Source organism: Myotis lucifugus, unplaced genomic scaffold (assembly GCF_000147115.1).
Source record: "Myotis lucifugus unplaced genomic scaffold, Myoluc2.0 scaffold_50, whole genome shotgun sequence".
In the NCBI taxonomy this organism is placed as follows: Eukaryota; Metazoa; Chordata; class Mammalia; order Chiroptera; family Vespertilionidae; genus Myotis; species Myotis lucifugus.
The window spans coordinates 1260044-1267402 of NW_005871098.1; the positions used below are offsets into that span (position 1 = coordinate 1260044).

The following is a 7359-nucleotide window of genomic DNA, read 5'->3' on the forward strand; positions in this document are numbered from 1 at the left end:
AACTAACATAGTGCATTAGTATCTAAATAGACAGTCACAGCTGTACATGTAGCAGGATTCTTCCCTACTAAACCCATTTGTGTACCACATGGTCCAGGAAGGTTGGTGTACCCTCTTGGAACAGACTAGGGAGTACCTCCTCTATAAGAATTTCATCCCTAGACAGGGTCTTATATGTCACAGGACCCAACAGGGTTTGTAATTCCTATGACAGAGGGCTGGTACTCACCTCTACCTTCTGTTCTAAATAGCCTCCTCCCCCCGACTTTGCAAAAGTTGTGCCACTCCCGACATGGGCACGGTCACACAGGTCTTCAAGGCAGCACATATGGCTATCAACTGTCTCTCAACAAGAGAGTATTGGTTCCCAGTTTTCTTCTACAACTGGGACCAAAACCTTTTCTGCCCACTTGGCAGCTAGGTACCCTTCTCTACTTCTGGGGTTCAATCCCACACCACCCACTTCTGAGACATCTGATGCATGGCCATAACAATGGTGCTAAATGGGGACTAGAAACTTGCCAATACCCGCAAAAGACCAACAAAGGTCTGTAGACCAACATAGGACTGTAACAATTGCTGGCAGCTGTGTTCAAATCTGTAAGAGAATCAGAGGTTAATACAACATTATTAACACAATGAAACATTGGTACTGTGGTCACCCCAGGCAGCCAAATCCCATGCCATTAAACCATGACAAATGGTAGGGCCATGCAAACATTCCTGAGGGAAGGTGACCAAAGTCCACTGTCAACCCTCGCATGTAAAAGCAAACTGTCATTTGCTCTCTGGAGCCATGTCCATGGAGAAGAAGGCACCAGCCAAGTCCATCATGTAGGGCATTGCTCCCATGACAGTGCAGGGTGATCTATGTAACCCGCTACAACTGGCACCGTGAAGTGTAGTGGGGAAGTCACTCTACTCAGTGCTCTTCAAGCCATGGCCATCCACCAGGTGCTGGCAGGTACCAGCCACACTGGAGAATTGTGGGGCTCTGAGAGAAAGACGATCCTTATCTTCTCTAGCCGAGACACTATTTGTCCAACTTTCCCAAGATGTATTCTGATATGGGAGAGAGTTGCCTGCCACACACAGGCAGCTTAACCCTACACCCATCTACATCAGCAACTGGGCCCACATATCTATTTGGGCCACTACGGAGCAAACTATAGTGCACTTCAGTGAGTTCAACATGCAGCTTATATTAGAGTGTCTTTATTGTAGCCCAAGTATCCATTGCTAACAAGGAGCTATCAGATAAAACAGTTCTTCAAAGCAGTCCCATAAAGTAGGCAGCTGTACACTGGCTGGTCAATAATACATCTTTCCTACAAAGCAGCCTCCAACATAGGAGCTATACAAAGTAGCCTGACTAAGCAGCCACACATCAGCTGGTCAGTAACATACTTTATACTAACTTAGACAAAAGAGGCTTCTTGCCAAATAGGGACATCAGTCTTTCGGTTATAGAAGGGCAGACTTATGTAGTATAGTAAGATTATTGTGTCCTTGCTTTTGTACCTGTGTCTGGGAAATTGGCTTTGGCCTTGAACATCTGGTGTACTCTGATCAGGGTTCCCACACATTTGCATTTTAAACTTTAGGAAACTCAGACTTGAAAAAGATATATAACTTGCCTATGATCATAAATAATAAATAGTTGGGTTAAAACCTCAATCTTTATATTTACAAAGCCCTACCTTTCTCTACCACAACAGTACATGTTTTGTGTTAGAAATATTGTTTTAATTTCCTTAACAAATTATCACAACCTTTATGGCTTAAAATAATAGAAATGTATTATCTCACAGTTCTGGCAGATAGAAGTCAGAAAATTAAGCTGTTGACATGGCCAATGTCTCTCTGGCATGAACACTTTAGCATAGAATATTTCCTTGACTCTTCCAGGTTTAGTTAACTCTAGGAATTCTTTTTCTTGGAAATACATAACTCCAGAATTTGTGTCCATCTCCATAGGGCCTTCTCCTCTGTCTCTGTGTTGTCTATTTCTTTCTAACTACTTTATTGAGGCGTGAGTGATGTAATGATCTTATACACTTAATGTATACAACTCAATGCATTTAGGGATAAGTATATACCCATGAAACCATTACTACTATCAAGGCCATAGACATATTCATCACTTTCCAAAATTTTCTCTTGCCCTGATTATCATCATCATCATTATTTTTTTAAGGGTAGAGAATGAAATACAGGGTTTATTTAGGGGTGGGATCGGGAGGAGCAGCCAGGGTCTAAAGACACTTGGGCATTTGAGCGAAGTGTAGGCTGACCATGGGCAGAGGCTGGGTTTGTAGGCAGCCTGTATGATACTTCAAACACTCAATCCTAACAGCGGAAACCTAAGGTACAGCTGTAAAATGCTAACTTTCACACAGAAAGTAAGTCAAGAGCTGAAATGACCAGAAGAGGAGGGTCTCGCGCAGTTTTCAACAGGGAAGCAGTACGACCTCTACAAGCAGACCAGAGGGAGGGAGATCTGGGTTCTGGGGGACTAGTCATCAGCAGGCAGGGCCAGGATGCTGCATGCTCAGTGAAGGACTGTCCTGCCTCAAATACCAGGGGCACCCCCGTAATCTACCTGGGACCAAGCAAGGCTGGGAGGGGCACCCTCCCCTCTGCTACCTCCAGTTGGTGCTGATGTCTTGCCAGGAAGTTAAGTACAGCTGTCGGGACTTCAGGGGTGAGGAGGGTCTCAGGAGACCTGCACACAGCTGCTGCTCGGATCCTTTTCCGCTCGGGCGGATGAGCTTCGGCTAATTTATGGTGAGGACGTCACTCTGGATCTCGTGGCTCAGCTGGGTCTGCAAATCACTCAACTTCTTCTTCAACCCAGAGAGGGCTGAGAGGACGATGGTTTCGGGGCGCAGAGAGCCACAGGACTCCACGTTGTAGTAAAACCTCTCCGGCTTGCCTTTGGGGTCGTACGGAGCCTGGGACTCATCTTCATCCAGCTCTGAGTACTCGCTCTTTGGCCACTCCTCTGGCTTGGGGTACACTGTGTGCCTCAGGGCATTGTCGGGATCATATTCAAAAGCCACCCCTGCAGTCGGGTTCCACTTAGCATGTTCCTTGCCAAAGCCCTTCTTGGCATAGGCGGGGAGTCTCAGCTCCTGGCCCTTTCGCAGCTTGACAATGAGGATGTCATCCTGGTCCACGTAGTCATTGGGGTCGTTATCTCGGTTCCGGGATGTCACTGGAATGACCCGGGGGCTGTTGGAGATGAGGTCTCGAGACATGACGTGACGAGTCTGGTCTTCGTTGCACCGCACGTCGAGAGTGAACTCCACCGAGCACTTGGGGCAGAACTCACACGTGCAGTCCCGGGAGTACTGCAGCTTGTCCACAATGCCATCGCTGGTGAGGGGGATTAATCCAAGCCTGTGAGCGATGAACTCGTCATGAAGGACTGAGGAATTGGCGTCAATCTGAACCCAGTCAATGGCTATTATGGGCACCTCGGCGATGAAGACCCTCTGGATAGAATTGGCCACCGCTAGGTCCGTATTCTCGATGATGAACTTGACATTCTCATCGGTGAGCTCCGTGATCCGCACGGTGGGCTGGTTGGCATACGGCATCGCGCTCCGCCACCCGGCGGGCCGCTGGCATCAACCCTGCAGCGCGCCCCCGCCCATCATCATTATTGTGTGTGTGTGTGTGCGTGCGTGTGTGTGTGTGTGTGTGTGTGTGTGTGTGTGTGTTAAAAGCACTTAACATAAAATCTACCCACTTAGAAAATTTTAAATTCACAAAAAAATATTGATAGCCAAAGGCACTATGCTATTTATTGTATAGTAAACCTCTATAACTCATTTATCTTGCATACCTGACCCTTTGACCACAACTTCTATATTTCTCCATCCCCCAGCTTCTAGCAGTCCCCATTATACTCTCTGCTTCTATGAATTTGACTATTTTAGATTCCACATATTACTGAGACCATATAGTATTTCTGTTTCTGTGTCTAGCATAATATTTGTGTCTTTCTTTACAAAGATTCAGTATCCTCTTAATTTCCCTTACAAGGGAATGCCATTGGATTTAGGGCCCACCCTAACCCAGCATGATCTTGATGAAAAATCTTTCATCTACAAAGACTCTTTTTCTAAATAATGTCACATTCACAGGTTCAGGGCATGGACATGTATATTTTTAGGGGGGTAACCATTCAATCCATTACATATGTCTTTATTGATTAAGTACATTTATTTTATTTTTTTAAATTGTTTTATTGCTTAAAGTATTACAAAGAGTATTACATATGTCTCCTTTTTTTCCCCGCCCTTCACAATCCCCTGGCCTCCCCTACCCCAGGTGTCTTATGTCCATTGGTTATGCTTATATGCATGCATAAAAGTCCTTCAGTTGATCTTTTACAGTGCCCTTCTGCCCCCCAACCCTCCCCGGCCTTCCCGTTGTAGTTTGACAGTCTGTTTGAGGCTGCTCTGCCTCTGTATCTATATTTGTTCATAAGTTTATAATGGTCTTTATTATCCATAAATGAGTGAGATCATGTGGTATTTTTCCTTCATTGACTGGCTTATTTCACTTAGCATAATGCTCTCCAGTTCCATCCATGCCGTTGCAAATGGTAAGAGTTCCTTTTTTTTTACAGCAGCATAGTATTCCATCGTGTAGATGTACCACAGTTTTCTAATCCATTCATCTACTGATGGGCACTTAGGCTGTTTCCAGATCTTAGCTATGGTGAATTGTGCTGCTATGAACATATGGGTGCATATATCCTTTCTGATAGGTGTTTCTGTTTTCTTGGGATATATTCCTAGAAGTGGGATCACGGAATCAAATGGGAGTTCCATTTTTAGTTTTTTGAGGAAACTCCATACTGTCTTCCATAGTGGCTGCACCAGTCTGCATTCCCACCAGCAGTGCACGAGTGTTCCTTTTTCTCCACATCCTCTCCAGCACTTGTCCTTTGTTGATTTGTTGATGATAGCCATTCTGACAGGTGTGAGATGGTACCTCATTGTTGTTTTGATTTGCATCTCTCAGATGATTAGTGACTTTGAGCATGTATTCATATGTTTCTTGGCTTTCTGAATGTCCTCTATTGAAAAGTGTCTATTTAGGTCCTTTGCCCATTTTTTGATTGGATTGTTTATCTTCCTTTTGTTAAGTTGTATGAGTTCCCTATAAATGTTGGAGATTAAACCCTTAACAGTGATAACATTGGCAAATATGTTCTCCCATGCAGTGGGCTTTCTTGTTGTTTTGTTGATGGTTTCTTTTGCTGTGCAGAAGCTTTTTATTTTGAAGTAGTCCCATTTGTTTATTTTCTCTTTAGTTTCCAATGCCCTAGGAGCTGTATCGGTGAAGAAATTGCTTCGACATATGTCTGAGATTTTGTTGCCTTTGGATTCTTCTAGTATTTTTATGGTTTCCCATCGTACATTTAAGTCCTTGATCCATTTTGAGTTTATTTTTGTGTATGGTGTAAGTTGGTGGTCTAGTTTCATTTTTTTGCATGTATCTGTCCAATTTTCCCAACACCATTTATTGAAGATACTATCTTGACTCCAATGTATGTTCTTGCCGCCTTTGTTAAATATTAATTGAGCATATTGGTTCGGGCCGATTTCTGGGGTCTCTATTCTATTCCATTGATCTATATGTCTGTTCTTGTGCCAGTCCAGGCAGTTTTAAGAAAAGTGGCTTTGTATTACAGATTGATATCTGGTATTGAGATCCCACCTACTTTGTACTTTCTCAGGATGACTGCAGCCATTAGGGGTCCTTTTTTATTCCAGATGAATTTTTGGAGAGTTCATTCTAGGTCTGTGAAATATGCCATTGGTATTTTAATGGGAAGTGCATTGAACTTATAGATTGCTTTGGGTAGTATGGGCATTTTAATGATGTTGATTCTACCAATCCAAGAACATGGTATATTCTTCCATCTGTTTATGTCTTCCTCTATCTCTTTTTTCAACGTCCTGTAGTTTTCTGAGTAGAGGTCTTTTACCTCTTTAGTTAAGTTTATTCCTAGGTAGCTTAATTTTTTTGGTGCGATGGTAAATGGGATTGTTTTTTTAGTCTCTCTTTCTGTAAGTTCACTATTGGTGTATAGAAATGCCATAGATTTCTTGGCGTTGATTTTGTATCCTGCTACATTGCCAAATTCATTTATTAAGTCTAATATTTTTTGATGGAGTCTTTAGGATTTTTTATGTATAATATCATGTCATTTGCAAATAAGGACAGTTTTACTTCTTCTTTTCCAATTTTAATGCCTTTTATTTCTTCTTGTCTAATTGCAATGGCTAATACTTCCAGTACTATGTGGAACAGGAGTGGTGAGAGTGGGCATCCCTGTCTTGTTCCTGTTCTTAGGGTAAATGGTTTTAGTTTTTGTCCATTGAGTATGATGTTGGCTGTGGGCTTGTCATATATGACTTTTATTATGTTGAGGTATGATCCTTCTATTCCCACCTTGCTGAGAGTTTTTATCAAAAATGGGTGTTGGATTTTGTCGAATGCTTTTTCTGCATCAATTGATATGACTATGTGGTTTTTTTCTTTCAATTTGTTTATGTGATGTATCATGTTTATTGATTTTCGGATATTGTACCATCGTTGCATCCCTGGGGTAAATCCTACTTGGTCATGGTGTATGATCTTTCTGATGTACTGCTGGATCCAATTTGCTAGGATTTTGTTGAGGATTTTGGCATCTATGTTCATGAGGGATATTGGCTTGTAATTCTCTTTCATTGTGTTGTCTTTACCTGGTTTTGGTATTAGGGTGATGCTGGCTTCATAGAATGAGCTTGGAAGTGTTCCTTCCTCTTGAGTTTTTTGGAATAGTCTGAGGAGGATAGGTTTTAGTTCTTCCTTGAATGTTTGGTAAAACTCCCCTGTGAAGCCGTCCGGTCCTGGGCTTTTGTTTGCTGGAAGCTTTTTGATGACTGCTTCAATTTCTTCAATAGTTATATGCCTATTGAGATTTGTAGATTCTTCCTGATTGAGTTTTGGAATGTTGTATTTTTCTAGGAATTTGTCCATTTCCTCCAGGTTGTCTAGTTTGTTGGAGTAGAGTTGTCCGTAGTATTTTTTAACAATCATTTGTATTTCTGTGGGGTCTGTTGTTATTTCGCCTCTATCATTTCTGATTTTGTTTATTTGGGTCCTCTCTTTTTGCTTCTTGGTGAGCCTGGCTAGAGGTTCATCAATCTTGTTTATTCTTTCAAAGAACCAGCTCTTGGTTTCATTGATTTTCTGTATTGTTTTTTTGGTCTCTATGTCATTTATTTCTGCTCTAATCTTTATTATCTCCTTCCTTCTGCTCACTCTGGGCTTTTCTTGTTGCTCTCTTTC

At 42.3% G+C, this 7359-nt stretch overlaps 1 pseudogene; it reads right to left on the bottom strand.

Moving 5' to 3' along the window:
- Positions 1-2334: 2334 nt before the first annotated feature.
- LOC102440989 lies at positions 2335-3638 on the bottom strand (annotated as a pseudogene).
- Between the last annotated feature and the right edge of the window lie 3721 nt (positions 3639-7359).